Here is a 19,408-nt window from a genome sequence, read left to right on the forward strand (position 1 = left end):
ATTGGAAGCAGCGCCCCGAAGGGCCTTTCTGGACCTGGTGTAAATGGCAGTGATCTGTAGGTCGCCAAATCAACACTTCTGCCCAAAATTGTAGCCTGCGAGACCAGGGTTGTGGCCAGAACGCACAGCGGGTCAGGCTACCGTGGTCCGAGAAGAGGAGCACGTCCAGAGCAGTCAGTTAGGAGGTAGAAGGGATACCGAAAGTGAAAGTGACAATGACACCGGTGGAGCAGATGTCCGGTGACCGCTGTTGTTGAGTTACGTCTCGGCCAGCCAGAGCAGCAGAGACCCCGGTCCCGTCCGGGGTTAGGCCAGAAAGTGAATGACGATGTAGAAATGGTTCCCGAAGTCCGATCTCAGCCCTGGAAAGTGTAGCAGGATCAGCAGAAGTAGAACTTCAAAGCCCATCGAAATGATCAGGATATCAAAAGGATAGATGCAAGAGGGCGGCGCGGGTCTCGGGAGCTCTCTGCTCACGTGACCATCTTGGATGCCCGCGTAGCTCCTCCCCCCCGTGAGGCTTTCTTGATCATGTGAAGGACCCGTTTAGTGTTGTCGCTCGTCTGCCTTTGGGTGATGAAGCTGGCTTGATCTTGGTCGATCAGGGGGTGCATAAGTGGGTTCAGTCTGTTGGTCAAGATGCCAGTAAAAAAGTTAGGGTCTGTGTTTAAGAGGGAGATGGGTGGTAGGAGCTACAGTGAGATTTATCTTTACCAGGTTTGTGAATCACAATTATCGAGGTCGTAAGCATTGAGGCTGGGATGGACCCTGGCTCAGCGAACGTGTTAAAGAGTCTCATCAAGGAGCGCTACTAAGGGATGGAAGGTCTTATAAAATGCTGATGTGAAGCCATCGGGGCCTGGGGACTTCGCCAGCTGTAGACGGGAAATTGCAGAAATGACCTCCTCTATGCGATCCAACTACTCGGCCGGTTCTGGGGTCATCGTGGATGTCTGTGCCCCTTGCAGATATTGTCCTCTAACCGAGGTGTCTAACTGTTGGGGCAAATATAAGTCTGAGTAAAAATCCAAAAAGGCGCTCACAATGTCTTTATCATTTGCCACCAGATCTCCTGTACCTGTATGTATCCATTGTACTCCCTGAGTTTGCCGTTGGACTCGTAGCTCATGGGCTAGGAGTCGCCTGCACCTGTCCCCTCCCACATGGAAAAAATGACGCAACTGAAGGGCCTCGTACTCCGTCCGATCTAAGTCTATTGCGGTTAGCTGTGACTGCAGTGTAGACAGCTGGCGTCATACTCTTGGGGCCCCTGTGCGCTGATGTATGGGCTCATGTTCTTTAATCTGTTGGAACAGGTCCTCTCTTTTCTCTGTCCGTATTTTATTATCTGTTGCTGAAATCGCGATTAAATGTCCCCGGATTACTGTTTTAAGCGCTTCCATAGTGTCGCTATACGCACCTCTGGAAGATCGTTATGCACTAAATCGTCTTCAATAGATAGGCGGATCTGCGCCACCACCGCAGGGTGTTGCAGTAGTGTATCTCGTAGGCGCCATTGTCGTGTGGGCCGCTCCGTCAGAGGGAAGGATAGGGAAAGTGTGATCACCGCATGGTCAGGGAGTGCTGCTGCGAGGCTCTCCATCCCCTTCATGGATGCATGCATGTCCTTTGTGCCTATGAAATAATCTAATCTGGCATAAGTTTTACGTGCGCTGGAATAGAAGGACTACTCACATGACCAGGGTTGAGAAACCCTCCAGAGGTCTGTTAGCCCCAGCTCTCTCTGCCAGGTGCGGCCAGCATCGGATAGTGCCCCGGCATGCCCCTGACGGTGTGCTGATCTATCGAGAGTGTCATCCAGCACCAACTTAAGATCCCCCCTATTAATACTCTACGTTCTTCTGCAGACATTGTCTCCGTCAGTGCTGTGTGGGGAAACGTCTCCTGGTCTTCATTTTGTGTGAAGACGGAACCCCCTAAAATGTCAGTCCCCCTAATGTAAGCCGATATGTAAGTAGCCTACCTGTAATTTCAGCCTCTTTATGGACCACTTTACCTCTGAAGGAACGCGCAAACAGGATAGCCACTCCTGCCATTTTCGTCGGGCCTGAGGAGAAAATAATTGGCAGGGAAAGGCACGTGATCTGAGGAGGTGACAGTCTCTGGCCACTAGGTATATCTGCCTTTGAGTTTTCCACATATGAGACAACTGCTTTGCGCTTCACTGGATTGTTGAGTCTCCTTACGTTAAGGGTGAGTACTCTAAGTGCGGGCGTTGCATTAGTGTAAGATAAAGGTGAAGGCATCTTCCTCAACCTATGTCATGTCATTCTCCCTCTATCATTAGGAGCTTCCCACCTAACCTGGGGCAGTGTTGCTTTGTGTAGCCTAAAAGTGAGTGTAACCTCAAACTGCAAACCCCTGAAAACTCGAGGAAATAATTAACTATTAGAGTAAAACGAATGTTCAAAATCAGTCTCGCAGTCTGGGCTGCCAGGAGAAGTACTTGGGAATCATATTGTGGCCAACTTTCTAAGCCCCACCCCCACCGCCCTCCCAACATCTCTATTGAGAGCTGCGCTGCACTAGTTGTGCTAAGATTCATCTGATTTGGCCAGCACTGCAGGGATGGACTCCAGCGCCACCAGCTGTCCCTTTGCTATCTCTACCTGGTCCGGTCTCCCCAAGTAGCGCCCCTGTCTTTGTCTTCTCCATCATGTTTGTCGCTCTCCACGTCTTGAGGAAGGGGCCCCAGGGTCATTGCCCCCCTCCGGCACATCCAGGCTCAGCAGCTGGCAGGCCTCCTTTTCTGCTTTGCCAGTTGTATCATGGCGGCCAGGTTGGGTAGGTGCTTCTCCACTGGTTTTGTACCATTATTCAGCTGCTGGGACGCCTGGCTGTGGCCGGTGAACCCTCCTTGACCCCGGTGCGTGCGCACTCAGTTGCCCCTGAGTGTGTCAGGCTGGTGAAGACCCAGGAAGGTTGCCTGGACTTAACATTCGATTATTTATTTTATGTCCTGTGGTCTCTGGTGTAGAAGGTAAATTATGGCCGAATCAGTGGCCAGAAAATATATTTTATATTTTATATTTTATATTTTATATGTTTGCTGGCCTTAGGACTATGTCTACTTTACTACTGCTGATCAGTGCTAATGTTCTTACGTGCTTTCCTTAAAACATGGTAAATTGGCTCATACCTAATGTACTTGTAATTACCTAGTAAAGTGTCACTACCTGTGCCCCGGGCCTGTAAACTAAATGCTACTAGTGGACCTGAAAGCACTGATTGTGCCACCCACTGACGTAGCCCTTTAAACATGCATCAGGCCTGCCATTGCAGAGTCGGTGTGTGCAGTTTTAAACTGCCATGTCAACCTGGCAAAAAACACCTCTTGCCTGGCCCAAACCTTCCTTTTTTATTCATATAAGTCATTTCTAGGGTATGATCTTGACAGCCCAGAGGGCAGGGTACAATGTGTTTACAAAGTTGAACATGTACTTTTGAGTTTTACATGCCCTGGTAGGAGCAAAACTCTTATATTTGTTTTTTACTTCTGCAAGGCCTACCTCTCCCATAGGATAACATTGGAATTACCATATTACATTTTATAAGTGTTATTTACAATTTACAAATGAGAACAGGTATCTCCTTCATTTTTGGTTTCTCTGGAATCACAATTTAAAACGTATGGTGAAGTCATATTTTAAATTGTAATGCTGAAAATGTCCCCTTTAGAAAGTTGCCATTTTCTTGTCTTAGCCATTTGGTGCCTGCAGCTTGTCTCTGGGTCACATGACTGTTGATGGGTCCTAGTTGAGGTTTGTGTATTATTCCTAGACAGTCACACACCAGTGGGAGCTTAGGTGTGTCAGTCAGTAAGAAAACTTTATTTGGTTAATTACAACCTTAAAAGTATACCCTATACATAAAATACTGTTAAAACTTGAACAAGATCATATTAAAAACATGGCATTTGTACTTCCCGTAAAATAGTACATTCCTTCGTACTAAATACAAAAATACCCCTAGGGGTAATTAAGTCAGGTAATTTCCATCAGCATCAAATCAATTCCAAAGGTTCCAAATCATAACGTTATCCTTTACATGTACAGGCTCATCCTCCCCCCATGAGCGCCGCCTAAGATATTTACTCTGAACACTTTAGAAACAACTTGACTTTACACAAAATTTTCCCCATAGCACAAGCAATATCTAGATACCTCATTTCAGCTATAAAGCTAGCAGCTTGCATCCTATTTCTGATCCTGTATTTTTAAAAAATCGGACATAAAATTTCTTTTCATAAATCTAAAAACATCATACAATCTAGTAAAATGTGTACAATATCGCAGTGGGTACCCAACCCGCAAGTACAGGTTCCATTATTATTCAACATAAAATTTTTGGCTTCCTTGTTCCCATAGCAGGGGTTTATCCCCATTCGCACTTTTAGGACCTCACGTCTTAGGCGGTAGCTGGGCAATCTGTCTAAGTAGGGGTACTGTTGGTTAAGTTCCCAGGCCAGGGTCATATATGACACCGAAACTTTCTGCGAGAGATACTCTCTATCATATGTGCGGGACGTCTCGGCTCCCAGTGACCTCAGTTCCTTCCTAGCTATATGTGGATGACTCAGTTCCGGGCATAGTTTTAAACCCAACACACCATAGGCTTCACTTAGTGCGGCTCTTGTTTCTTTCGCCCAGGTCAGTTCGCTAGCGACAATTTCACTTTTACACCACTGTGAAATTTTTAAGTGCTCTCCAGACCCTAGGCGCTGCCAAAAGCGGATTAGTGCCATACAGGCAGTTACTGCCCAGGAGGTAATTCCCAGCTCCAGTCTTGCAGCATGTACCATAGAAGATTTAGGCAAAGAGAACAGGTTTTTTAAAATATTTCCCTCCTCTTTATCCCACCCTTTTTTCCCACTTAAATAGAGCACTTCTGCCCCATACAGGAATTGGGGGGGGACCATTGCTAGGTAGGCTTTTATGACCGGCCTATCTGAATTTTCCCCGTACACACTATTAAATCTTTTTAGCCCCTTCACAGAGGCAGATGCCCTCATTTTGAGAGCCTCCAGATGGGTATACCATTTAAGGTTACTCATAAACCAGATTCCCAGGTATCTGTATTCGTTCACCCTTTCGAGTGGCTTTGTATCCAGATACCACAGGAAGCTAGTTTTACTCCTACCGAAGCATAAAATTTTAGTTTTATCCATGTTCACTGTTAACTTTTTATTCCGGCAGTATTCATTGAACATGTTTAATTTCCTCTGGAGGCCTATCTGTGTCAGGTCCATAATCACTAAATCGTCCGCGTATAGTAGGCACGAAACATGATTTCCTCCCAATTTTGGACTCACCCCCTTAACCTCACTTAGTTTTGCTGGTAGGTCGGCCAAAAACAGAGAAAAAAGCAGTGGGGCGAGTACGCAACCCTGCCTCAAGCCATTTCCAATCTGGATCTTCCCAGACAATCCACCCTCCTCGTCCAAGATTATCTGGGCCCAGTTTTCTGTGTGTAAGGCTTTTATAATGGCCAAAAGGTCTCTGTGTAGATTATATCCTTCCAAGGTTGCCCATAACTGCTCCCTACCCACAAGATCGAAAGCCGGGCGGAAGTCCACAAAACAGCAGAATAAATTACCCCTCTGTTCTATCGACTTCCGCGCGATGGCCCAGAGAGCAAAGCAGTGGTCCACCATCGAATGCCCTTCTTTGAACCCACCCTGTTCTGGGGGTACTAACTGGTTATCCTCTGCCCAATCCTTTAGCAGGCCTAGGATTACCTTGGAGAATACCTTTTCCCCAATATCGAGGAGATTTATTAGGCGGTAATTTTTTGGGGAATTTACATCGCCTTTTTTATGAACCGGTCTAATGATTGCCCCTTTCCAACTTTCTGGCATGATACCAGTCTTTAATATCCCCTGAAACATATTTGAAAAAAACTCAGCCCACCATTCTGAGTTAGTTTTTATGATAATTGCTGGTAAATTGTCTGGTCCGGCCGCTCGGGTTAGGTTTAAGCCAGCTATTACATTCCTAATATTTCCTGAGGTGAAATGCACTAGTATGTCATCCCTCACTTCTGGCCAGCTTGATGAAATTATTTCCCCTTTGCTCGGCCATTTACCATATATTTCCCCTAGATAGGCTACCCACTTGGCCTCTGGGACGGAGCACAGCATGGATCCCGCCACCTCACCCGTGCATTCCTTAATCAGTTTCCAGAATCCTTTAACATTTTTTTCTTCAATAGTCTCGAGTAAGCTCATCCAACATTTTTCCTTAAATAACCTTTTTTTATCTCTAATGGTCGTCTTATATTTTAATCTTAGGTTTTTTAGTTCTGATGATGAAATATCATTATTATTACCCCTAAGGCCTCTTTCGTGTTTCCTGATAACAGCCTTTAAATACCGACATTCATCATCAAACCAAGCTTAGGTGTGACTCAATGGGCCATCACTAGCAGGATGGGAGGAAGCAGCTGGGCCCAGACCCACTTACACTTGAATAGGCTGTTGACTGTCTGGACACAAAGGGGTGCATACCCCCTGTAGTTTATCTGGAGCCAGGGCAAGGAAATTAGGGCATCTGTGCACTTCAAAAGCATGCCTCTCGAAGCATCTCCCGAATTCAAAGGCACAACTGTAAAAGAAGGACAGCAGACAACACCAGCAGCATCAAACCCTTGCCAATGGACCCACCCTCTCCTCGAATCTCCTACACGTCATCCCCACCACCAATCTGAAAACCCTCATACCACCCTTATTCTGAAACCCTTGCACCACCCTCGTGCCACACACCAACATAGCACACCATCATGCTCATATCTCTCTTTACCCCTATTCCTATCCTAGGTCCTGCCTCCTCTCTCTCAACTATATTTTTCTTTAACTACGTCCTCTGTTGCTGCTAATACCCGTGTACCTTTCTCCCTTCTGATACCCTAGCTCTACCTGTGCTTATACCCTACTAAATCTACCTAACCTTTAATAAAAAAGTATGCCCTGTGCTACCTATATCCGAATACTTCTGCCCCTTATAACACCCTAAGTACTTCTACCCAAGACTGCACTTTTGTTCCTTTACCCCACCCATATATTCTAGTACCTCTACCCTTCCCTATAACCTAGTATTTCTATCCTTGCTTATACCCTACTACAGATTCTTAATGCCCCTACCAAGGTACCTTAATCCCTGCTTGCACAATAGTACCTCTACCTCTGCCCATACCCTACTAACTCTAGCTACTCTTGACACTCTACCTCTCCTCCTGTATCCAGAAGCTCTAACAAAGCCCTGGTATCTCTTGTGCAACCCGTAGCCCGGTACCTCCACCCTTTACTACACCCTACTTCCACTCAGGACTAGACCTTAGCCACCTATACCTGTGCCCATGACCCCTAGTACCACAACTCCCGACAATACCCTACTACCCCTATCATTGCCTATACCCCGGTACCTTACCCCTCCCTTTCCCCTAGTACCTCCACCCTTTACTACACCCTACTTTCACCCATGGCTACATTTTAGGTAGCTTTACAAGTGCACATACACCCTAGTACCCCAACTCCTGACAATACCCTAGTACCACTATCATTGCCTATACCCTGGTACCTTAACCCCTTTCCGTCCCCTAGTACCTCTACCTCTGCCCAAACCCTACTAAATCTACACCCCCTTGACCTCTCTCTAACAGTTCCCGTACCCTGGGATCTCTACCCGCACCGTAGTGTTCCTCGGGCTACCTCATCCCTAGTACTTCTGCCCCTTCCTACACCCTAATACTCCTACACTTGCCTACACTTTAGTAGTGTTTCATTGCTCATATATCCTGGTACCTCAACCTGTGTCTGTCCTGTAGTTCCTCTACCTCTGGCTATACCTTAGCGCCTCAACACCTGCGTATACCCAAATCCCTATACCCTGGTATCCTTGTCTATACTCTAGTACCTCTACAGAGACCCTAGGACCAGTACTGTGTGCTTAACCCAACCCTCAAACCTCTCCCCTAACTATACCCTCATTTCTGAACCTATACCCTCTTCTCTGTCCCTACTCTAATGCCCCTTTTTCCCCCTCACTGTTTTCTTGTGCCATTTATTTACCTCCTTGTCCCATTTATCTGGTGGTTTGTGTCGAGTTTCACATTTTAGAAGGTAAAGGGGGCTCCTCAGTTTGGAAACGAATGAAATGGGGGTTCCCCTGTCTGGAGCCCTGGGGCTGGCATTCTGGAGTTTTGTGTTTTTCTTTAATATAAGTTCTTGTCGCGTCATTGACATGAAATAGGACATTTACAATAATTATCTGTTTAACGCGTAGAATACTTCAGTTGGTGAAACAACCCTGTGTATATCCCATGTCTGCTGGTACTGAGTGATGCAACCACCCTTGTCAATAGATAATATTGATTTATTGATTTTCCTGCACAGGTGATGTCGGAGACTGGAAAAACTATTTCTCTGAAGCTCAAAGCCGGGAGATGGATGCCAAGTTTGAAGAGTGTTTAGGAGGAACCAAACTTGGAGAAATGATGAATTATAAAATTCACTGCAAGAGCTAAACATTCATTTCAACACTGCCCGTGACGTCATTAGCCAGAAACCACGCCCAGCCTGAATTACAAGATCTGAGTGGAGAATTATTTTAAATCTGACACCACTGCCTTGGTGAATAAATAGCTTTTTTAGAATGCATCTACTGTACTTATTTTATTAATTTGAAATCTTCGACGTTTACTTTGAAACTATTTCAATATGAAAAGAAAACCCTGTTCTAGAGAATCCAGTGTCTGACTCCTTTAAGCTAGGGGTGCTTCTGGGGTTCGGGTGGGCTGCTGGCCCTTGATAACAGTCAAGCAAAGCTCGGTGGTCTTGGGTTCGCTCGTCACAGCCTCTCTGCTTGTCCAGCGCCTTCTCTAGAGAGTGGTGGCTTCTCGTGCGAACCTCTGTGAGATTCTGAGGCATCAAATCCGGGCTGAGCAAAGTATACATTATTTATCACCTGCAAAGTTTACAAACGTTCTCTTCTTCTGTGTTTCAAAGTTTGTCAACTTCTCATGACATCACACCTTCTTTTTATCCAGAGAATCGAGTGATATCGGGGAATGCTCAGCACAAGGGCTTAATTTGAGGCCCCATCAGTCAAGATGTTTTTAAATCTTTGCCTCAGAGTGGGTTTTGCAGGGTTGTTCCCAGTACAGCTGCAGTTTGCAAAGTCTGCAACGTGATGACGATACCCCAGGATGGCATTTTTGTTGCGCAAAGGTAGAACCCCTGGTGCTTATGGAATGCAGGTGTTAGACAGACTAGCGGAAGCAAAACTATTGTGAGACAAAATATCGAGACAAGAATATCAAGAAGGTACGTTTCTAAAGATGAGTAGCGTTTTACTCTATATAACTGTACGAAGCTGGCCCTGTTAAAACTATACCAAAGTGGGGACAGGATGTGGTCTGACGGCCAGAGCTGCCAACTTTGATGTTGGAAACAAAGGTTCTTGCCTCTGGGTCGTGTCCACATCCTGTGATTCTGGGCAAATCACTTCATCTCCCCGTGCCTTCCAAAAAAATAATAATAATGAATGTGTCCTTATGTAACGTAACCAGTGCTCATGTAAAGCGCTCCAATACATTCGGTTCGAGTTTGTGCTATATAAATCTGCAAAAAACAAAGTTGATGGACAGAATGCAGAACAATGTCTTACATTCACCCCAGTACAAAGATCTGGGCCTAAATCCATCGTTTTTTTGCACTCCACACCAGACGTGATTCCCAGACTCTCCACATCACTGGAGTCAAGCAATCCAGGCTGAAGAAGGCTGATAGCCAGAAACCGGTCCTTGGATGCTTGATTCTGGTCTAGGAAAGACATGGCTTGGTAGTTTGGGCTGGACTGTTCCCATGAGGCACAGGGTCAAGGCTGATTTGCATATAGCCATTGTCTGACCTAGGGTGGTGTGGAGTGCAAAAAAACGATGGATTTAGGCCCAGATCTTTGTACTGGAGTGAATGTAAGAGATTGTTCTGCATTCTGTCCATCAACTGTGTTTTTTGCAATTTTCACCCTGAGTGGGCTGGGTATGCTCAGACGTGAGTCCCAGGCTCTCCACATCACTGGAGTCAAGCTAACCAGGCTGAAGAAGGCTGATAGCCAGAAACCGGTCCTTGGATGCTTGATTCCGGTCTGGGAAAGACATGGATTGGTAGTTCGGCTGGACTGTTCCAATGAGGCACAGGGTCAAGGCTGATTTGCATATAGCCATTGTCTGACCTAGGGTGGTGTGGAGTGCAAAAAAACGATGGATTTAGGCCCAGATCTTTGTACTGGGGTGAATGTAAGACATTGTTCTGCATTCTGTCCATCAACTGTGTTTTTTGCAATTTTCACCCCGAGTGGGCTGGGTATGCTCAGACGTGAGACCCAGGCTCTCCACATCACTGGAGTCAAGCTATCCAGGCTGAAGAAGGCTGATAGCCAGAAACCGGTCCTTGGATGCTTGATTCCGGTCTGGGAAAGACATGGCTTGGTAGTTCATGCTGGACTGTTCCCATGAGGCACAGGGTCAAGGCTGATTTGCATATAGCCATTGTCTGACCTAGGGTGGTGTGGAGTGCAAATAAACAATGGATTTAGGCCTAGATCTTTGTACTGGAGTGAATGTAAGAGATTGTTCTGCATTCTGTCCATCAACTGTGTTTTTTGCAATTTTCACCCTGAGTGGGCTGGGTATGCTCAGACGTGAGTCCCAGGCTCTCCACATCACTGGAGTCAAGCTAACCAGGCTGAAGAAGGCTGATAGCCAGAAACCGGTCCTTGGATGCTTGATTCCGGTCTGGGAAAGACATGGCTTGGTAGTTCGGGCTGGACTGTTCCAATGAGGCACAGGGTCAAGGCTGATTTGCATATAGCCATTGTCTGACGTAGGGTGGTGTGGAGTGCAAAAAAACGATGGATTTAGGCCCAGATCTTTGTACTGGGGTGAATGTAAGACATTGTTCTGCATTCTGTCCATCAACTGTGTTTTTTGCAATTTTCACCCCGAGTGGGCTGGGTATGCTCAGACGTGAGTCCCAGGCTCTCCACATCACTGGAGTCAAGCTATCCAGGCTGAAGAACGCTGATAGCCAGAAACCGATCCTTGGATGCTTGATTCCGGTCTGGGAAAGACATGGCTTGGTAGTTCGGGCTGGACTGTTCCCATGAGGCACACGGTCAAGGCTGATTTGCATACAGCCTTTGTCTGACCTAGGGTGGTGTGGAGTGCAAAAAACTGATGGATTTAGGCCCAGATCTTTGTACTGGGGTGAATGTAAGACATTGTTCTGCATTCTGTCCATCAACTGTGTTTTTTGCTATTTTCACCCCGAGTGGGCTGGGTCTGCTCAGACGTGAGTCCCAGGCTCTCCACATCACTGGAGTCAAGCTATCCAGGCTGAAGAACGCTGATAGCCAGAAACCGATCCTTGGATGCTTGATTCCGGTCTGGGAAAGACATGGCTTGGTAGTTCGGGCTGGACTGTTCCCATGAGGCACAGGGTCAAGGCTGATTTGCATATAGCCATTGTCTGACCTAGGGTGGTGTGGAGTGCACAAAAATGATGGATTTAGGCCTGGATCTTTGTACTGGAGTGAATGTAAGAGATTGTTCTGCATTCTGTCCATCAACTGTGTTTTTTGCAATTTTCACCCTGAGTGGGCTGGGTATGCTCAGACGTGAGTCCCAGGCTCTCCACATCACTGGAGTCAAGCTAACCAGGCTGAAGAAGGCTGATAGCCAGAAACCGGTCCTTGGATGCTTGATTCCGGTCTGGGAAAGACATGGCTTGGTAGTTCAGCTGGACTGTTCCAATGAGGCACAGGGTCAAGGCTGATTTGCATATAGCCATTGTCTGACGTAGGGTGGTGTGGAGTGCAAAAAAACGATGGATTTAGGCCCAGATCTCTGTACTGGGGTGAATGTAAGACATTGTTCTGCATTCTGTCCATCAACTGTGTTTTTTGCAATTTTCACCCCAAGTGGGCTGGGTATGCTCAGACGTGAGTCCCAGGCTCTCCACATCACTGGAGTCAAGCTATCCAGGCTGAAGAAGGCTGATAGCCAGAAACCGGTCCTTGGATGCTTGATTCCGGTCTAGGAAAGACATGGCTTGGTAGTTCGGGCTGGACTGTTCCCATGAGGCACAGGGTCACGGCTGATTTGCATATAGCCATTGTCTGACCTAGGGTGGTGTGGAGTGCAAAACAATGATGGATTTAGGCCCAGGTCTTTGTACTGGATGAATGTAAGACATTGTTCTGCATTCTGTCCATCAACTGTGTTTTTTGCAATTTCCCCCCCGAGTGGGCTGGGTATGCTCAGACGCGAGTCCCAGGCTCTCCACATCACTGGAGTCAAGCTATTCAGGCTGAAGAAGGCTGATAGCCAGAAACCAGTCCTTGGATGCTTGATTCCGGTCTAGGAAAGACATTGCTTGGTAGTTCGGGCTGGACTGTTCCCATGAGGCACAGGGTCACAGCTGATTTGCATATAGTTATTGTCTGACCTAGGGTGGTGTGGAGTGCAAAAAAACGATGGATTTAGGCCCAGATCTTTGTACTGGGGTGAATGTAAGACATTGTTCTGCATTTTGTCCATCAACTGTGTTTTTTGCAATTTTCACCCCGAGTGGGCTGGGTATGCTCAGACGTGAGTCCCAGGCTCTCCACATCACTGGAGTCAAGCTATCCAGGCTGAAGAAAGCTGATAGCCAGAAACCGGTCCTTGGATGCTCAATTCCGGTCTAGGAAAGACATGGCTTGGTAGTTCGGGCTGGACTGTTCCCATGAGGCACAGGGTCAAGGCTGATTTGCATATAGCCATTGTCTGACCTAGAGTGGTGTGGAGTGCAAAAAACGATGGATTTAGGCCCAGATCTTTGTACTGGGTGAATGTAAGACATTGTTCTGCATTCTGTCAATCACCTGTGTTTTTTGCAATTTTCACCCCGAGTGGGCTGGGTATGCTCAGACGCGAGTCCCAGTCTCTCCACATCACTGGAGTCAAGCTATCCAGGCTGAAGAAGGCTGATAGCCAGAAACCGGTCCTTGGATGCTTGATTCCGGTCTAGGAAAGACATGGCTTGGTAGTTCGGGCTGGACTGTTCTCATGAGGCACAGGGTCACGGCTGATTTGCATATAGCCATTGTCTGACCTAGGGTGGTGTGGAGTGCAAAAAAACGATGGATTTAGGCCCAGATCTTTGTACTGGGGTGAATGTAAGACATTGTTCTGCATTCTATCCATCAACTGTGTTTTTTGCAATTTTTACCTCGAGTGGGCTGGGAATGCTCAGACGTGAGTCACAGGCTCTCCACATCACTGGAGTCAAGCTATCCAGGCTGAAGAAGGCTGATAGCCAGAAACCGGTCCTTGGATGCTCAATTCCGGTCTAAGAAAGACATGGCTTGGTAGTTCGGGCTGGACTGTTCCCATGAGGCACCGGGTCACGGTTGATTTGCATATAGCCATTGTCTGACCTAGGGTGGTGTGGAGTGCAAAAAAACGATGGATTTAGGCCCAGATCTTTGTACTGGGGTGAATGTAAGACATTGTTCTGCATTTTGTCCATCAACTGTGTTTTTTGCAATTTTCACCCCGAGTGGGCTGGATATGCTCAGACGTGAGTCCCAGGCTCTCCACATCACTGGAGTCAAGCTATCCAGGCTGAAGAAAGCTGATAGCCAGAAACCGGTCCTTGGATGCTTGATTCCGGTCTAGGAAAGACATGGCTTGGTAGTTCAGGCTGGACTGTTCCCATGAGGCACAGGGTCACAGCTGATTTGCATATAGCCATTGTCTGACCTAGAGTGGCGTGGAGTGCAAATAAACGATGGATTTAGGCCCAGATCTTTGTACTGGGGTGAATGTAAGACATTGTTCTGCATTCTGATATGGGCTGAGAAGGGGTTTTTAGGAGATTCGGAACACAAGGGCGCACTGCCTCAGTTGCAACGTTACAGTGTGTGAGGATCCAATGTAAGTTGTAAAGTAGTGCGTGAAGAGCAGACGGCAAACACCCTTAACCGTCCAATCAGTCAAAAGACAAACAATAATACAAAGCTATGCTCTCGCAACTACATATATAGTGTCAATACACGGTACAATGACCAATTAGCAATAGAAACACAGAAGCAGATTCTTTGGTGTGTATTTCTTCGTCACAGCAAGACGTAGGTTTATTTTCTCCAGACTTGAAGATGTTACATTCGCCGACACGTGTTTCGTTGTGTACGGTTGAGTCAACACGACTCGTCAGGGCTAGTAATACAAAGATAACGTAAGCATGTATTATTATAAACGTCAGTTCTGATGACAGACTGCATTTGGTGACAGAGGTGCATCCAACATGCAGTAGTGACGTGCGTATTCATTCGCACAAGAGTGGGTGTGATTGGTGAGTTCGTTGCGGCACTATAGATATAAAAGGGTGATACTTCTGCTGTGCTAGTGTGCACATTGTGGGGGAAAGTGATCTTAAGTGAATGTGTGTGGTCGTGGTTAGCATTGCACACAGTGATCCTGTATTTTAAGGGTTCGTGAGATGGTCCGGTTTTGTCCAGAAAGTGTCTAAAGCACAGTGTTTAGTGAAAATATTGGTGATGAAGTCAGGCCAGGGCGTATATGTGACATAGCAACTAGGGAGAAATAGTGGTGCCTAATTGTGTGTGGTGATCCAGAATAAACTGTCCATGCGTTGTGAGCTAGTTATAAGTAATAGGAACTATTACCTTAGTCTTCAATACCAAATGTATGGTTTGAAGTGAGTCTGGACCTTGTCGTTATTATTCTGGGTAGGTAGAGTGGGGGAAAAGAAAAAGAACAGAAATATATAAGAAACTCAGCAGGAGGCTTCAAAAGGGGAAAAAGGACTCTGCTGATCAAGGTCAGGACAGCTGGGCATAGACAATCCTTCTCTTACCGCTAAAAGGTAGGTCAGAGTCGGATTCAAACAGAAACTCTGGAAGCGTTTCCTCAGTGAGGTCATATGTTTGTTTAAGAAGTTCTGGCTGGTTGTAATCCCACCTCACTGTTCGGAGATGACTCTCAATAGTAGACGCTCTGGTTTAAAAAGAGAGTCATAGGTTTAAGCATAAACACGGGTGTAAAAAAGGTTATTACCAGGGTGTCATATCAGGCTTATGTTTATCTCATCAAGAAGCCCAGTCCTGAATTATAAACGCAAAAGAGTACCTGAGTACGTGTGCGTTTCAGGCTGGAGCTGGGAGGGGATTCTTCGGTTGTGCTGCTGGAAGGAAAACGGGTGCGTCTCCTCTTTGGCGTTGTACTAGAAAATGAAGCGTAATTGCGATTAAAATATGGTCTTCTCCGGGAACGCAGGCGCCCGGAGCTCTATTTGCATCATAATTACTGGTGGAAGCACAGGCATAAGTTCGAAGTCTGGCGGGGGAGGTCAAACACTCACCCGTAGTTGGCAATCCCTCCTCTTGAGTTTCCCGGCGGTCGTCTCTCGTGTACGAACACGTGACCCCGGGGAAGGAGGGATTATAATGCTTTAGTAGACATTGAAGATGTCCTTATTTACATGGAGTATCTATGGGCGCCATTGTTGAGAAGGGATATCTGGATGAGATATTGCCCTATTTACACTTTCTCAACGTTTAGGTGAAAAACTAGTGTAATCTGTTATTAGTATTGCGAAAGGGAGCTGATGTATACCGACAGAATAAATGTGGGCTAGAAAAATAATGGTATTGTAAACGTGGAATTAGAAATAGCCTCATTAAATATTTAAAGCTTTTCGAAGTATCGTCAAGCCGTGTATTGCTCGTAATAGAAATTGTTAAGTACAAGTATGATTCTTTATGTCTAGAAGTATGACGTGATAGTGACAGTGCACATGCAGGAGACTCTAGTGCATTGGCCAGCAAATAGTTCGGGCTGGACTGTTCCCATGAGGCACCGGGTCACGGTTGATTTGCATATAGCCATTGTCTGACCTAGGGTGGTGTGGAGTGCAAAAAAACGATGGATTTAGGCCCAGATCTTTGTACTGGGGTGAATGTAAGACATTGTTCTGCATTTTGTCCATCAACTGTGTTTTTTGCAATTTTCACCCCGAGTGGGCTGGGTATGCTCAGACGCGAGTCTCAGGCTCTCCACATCACTGGAGTCAAGCTATCCAGGCTGAAGAAGGCTGATAGCCAGAAACCGGTCCTTGGGTGCTTGATTCCGGTCTAGGAAAGACATGGCTTGGTAGTTCGGGCTGGACTGTTCTCATGAGGCACAGGGTCACGGCTGATTTGCATATAGCCATTGTCCGACCTAGGGTGGTGTGGAGTGAAAAAACCCGATGGATTTAGGCCCAGATCTTTGTACTGGGGTGAATGTAAGACATTGTTCTGCATTCTGTCCATCAACTGTTGCAATATAAATCTGCAACAACAAAAAAAATGAGGTATTGTGTGCACAGAGGCCAGTGGAACCCCAAAGGTAGGCAGCGGTAAATGTAGATAGCCTCACCCTCTATTTGTGGTAGTGGGGTCGGGCAGTAAGGCAGTATCAGAGGACAGTGTTAAGCATTTGTTGTACACACTCAGTCAGCAAAGGAATTAACACACTCAAAGACCCACCTTCAGACCAATTTGTTTTGTATAAATATATTCTTTTAGTTATTTTATTTTCTAGAAGCAAGCAAGCCTGGCACAGGTAAGAAATACATACTTTACGGAAGTAATGCAGTTTGTCAACAGTTTGAATTGCAATGGTATATGCACTTTAGTTTGATTACAGTTGAGATGCCGGTAATGCAATGCTTTTGATATACTGTTCATATACTTTGTTTGGGATTTTTAGTAGAATGCCAAGTAGGTTACTTTGCAGATTTCTTTTCTTTCACAGTGCAGTACACCTGGATACTGCACTGGGACATTTCCTGTAAACAGGTGAGTAAAAGGGTTTTGGTTATTTAGTTACAGTTTTATAGATTTTCCCGCTCCACACTTCGAAACTTTTCATAGAAAAACAGTCAATGTTATCCTCTGGTGGAAGATAGTCTTATCGGTTAGCAGGTAAGTACTTTGTTGTGGTAGTTGGTATTCTGAAGTTAGAATCAGGGGTACCCCAGGGTCAAGGATGCACTCATGTTTCACCCTCAGCGGCACTAGGGCGGCCGGGTGCAGAGTGCTGAAACCCAATGTTATCCAATGGGGGATAGGGGACCTCTGGTTGATGGTTGCTGACGAGCAGGCCACTGGGTTGTGGAAGCAAAGCTCCTGGATTTAAGCTCTGGGCAAATGGGGGTTTGAGCCAGCACAAAAAGTGCACCCTCAGCGGCACTGGGGCGGCTGGGTGCAGAGAGCTGTCTTGGCGTCTGGAGCCTTAGAGTTTTCAATGGGGAGTCTCCGGTTTTTAAACACACTGCAGGCTCGGGGACGAAGGTCTCCTGGGTGCTACCACCCCTCCGAGATGTAAGTTGAAAAGTTAGGGGTTGGGTAGGCACCATCGGTTGGGCCACCCAAGGCCGTGGGGCGTCGGGTGCAGGGGTGCCTTTTAGGGTCGGATCTTCTTACCAGCTCCTGGTCGTGGTTGGGGGGACCTTCTGATTTGAGGCTGCAGGCGACATCCGGAGGCTTGAGGCAATTCAGGGGTCACCGGATCTGGGGTCAGGATTATCGTGGAGACCTCCTCTTGGGGTTGGACCGCTTGAACTTGGGCCGTGGTTGTAGGGTGCAGAGTTGTGCAGACTCAGGGACTTCGACGGACCTGTAGTCTGTTGGTAAACAAATCCGGTGTTCACAGGAGACAGAGTCTTTTCTTTTGAAAGCAGGGCAGGTCCTCAGGATTCTTGAGGCTGCTAGCTACAGGACACACCGGAGCTTCGCTTCTGCAGGTTCGAGGTGGGAACAGGCCGGTAGGGCTGGGCCCTAATCAATGGGCATCCTCCCCTTGTTAGCTTCAGCATGGCTGTTTGGTCCTTCTTCTTTTCTTCTGGTTTCTTATATGAGGAAGCATGGTTCAGGATGTCCCCTAAATACTAGATTTAGGGGGTTACAGGTAAGTAAAGGTTGGGACCAAAGGGTCCCTTCCTTGGGGTGGGCACACCCCTATTATGCCACCCTCAGGTAGGAGGGGGCATATGCCTCACTCTGGTTTGCTGGGTCCCCCATCTGCCAGATGATGGGGACTGAGAGTTGTGCTTCACCTCGCCTCCCCCACCTGAAGGATGAAGTTGGCAGAGGTGGGCACACCTCTCTTCCTCACTTGTTTTCCCACCGGTTCTCCCGCCCAAAGTGGGAGTCAGAACCAGTGGGGACCAGTTGCTGAAAGCAGCAAGTGGCCTGGGAAAGTTCACAAATGTGGCAAGCCTTTGAAGCTTCCCCTTCCTGGATCCTGCCCATCCTGGGGGAGAAGGGTCGGCACCTCGTCCGAGGATGTGCTTTGTTTCATGCCCCCGAGAGCAGCAAACTCTCGACCCAGGGGTCCTGAAACATGTCTGGTGGTGGCAGCTAAAAGCAGCCACTCAGCCTTGACACTAGTGGTAGGTTATTTTTCAGGGGGCATCTCTAAGATGGCCTCTGTGTGCATTTTTCATTAAATCCCACACTGGCATCAGAGAAGTTTGTGTACCCTCACCACTGGTACAGTGCACCCAGCTGGAGGGGTGACCGACCTATGCCAGGGCAGTGTGTTAGAGGCATGGCACACAAGCTTGTGTGCCATGGTGACTCTTCACTTTGTAGATGGTAAGTATAAGTAAGTATAGTTTTGCTATTCTTGACTCTGGATCTACGTACCATGAAGATATATATATATATATATATATATATATATATATATATATATATATATATATATATATATATATATATATATATATATATATATCATCAAGGTACATATATGTGGAGTTATTCTGAGAAAGTGCCCTCTTTCTTCCTGGTTGCCCACACTTTTTGCTAAACTGCTGATGTGCTGCGACTGAGTGTGCCTTGGGCTCCTGTCAATCCAGTCCCAGGGCCTATGTGTTTTCCCTAAAACTGCATTGAAAACAAAACCCAATTGGCATTCCTGGCCACAGGTAGGCCCCGGGTAAATGATACCACAGGTACCCAGGGCACTGTGACCAGGAAAGGCCACTAAGGGCAGCAGCACTTATTGTGCCACCCTTAGAGGCCCTGCACCTTTTCACTCACACACTGCCTTTTCAGGCTTTGTGTCTCGGAGCAGAACAGAATGAAGAGTCTGTTCTGACTCTTCATTGCCTTGTATCAATGCTCACCTTGTCCTTTGGCATTATACCTCTACTTGATGGTGACACTACTACGCTACTTTCGTCCTACCGACCAATATATGAGACACATTGGGTCACTGATTCACCCTCCCGATGCCCTCACTCAGTGCGCTCTCTATACTAAAACACTGGTATAAG

General features: G+C 46.8%; 1 pseudogene across 1 annotated transcript in view; it reads left to right on the plus strand.

Moving 5' to 3' along the window:
- Positions 1 to 8,672, plus strand: part of LOC147672971 (sulfotransferase 6B1-like) — a 232,054-nt pseudogene extending 223,382 nt beyond the window's left edge. The window contains exon 7 of the transcript XR_015303468.1: positions 8,411 to 8,672. The product of XR_015303468.1 is annotated as a sulfotransferase 6B1-like (transcript). The remainder of the gene's footprint in view (positions 1 to 8,410) is intronic.
- Positions 8,673 to 19,408: the final 10,736 nt, after the last annotated feature.

Source organism: Lissotriton vulgaris (assembly GCF_964263255.1).
Source record: "Lissotriton vulgaris chromosome 7 unlocalized genomic scaffold, aLisVul1.2 SUPER_7_unloc_1, whole genome shotgun sequence".
NCBI classification, from domain to species: domain Eukaryota; kingdom Metazoa; phylum Chordata; class Amphibia; order Caudata; family Salamandridae; genus Lissotriton; species Lissotriton vulgaris.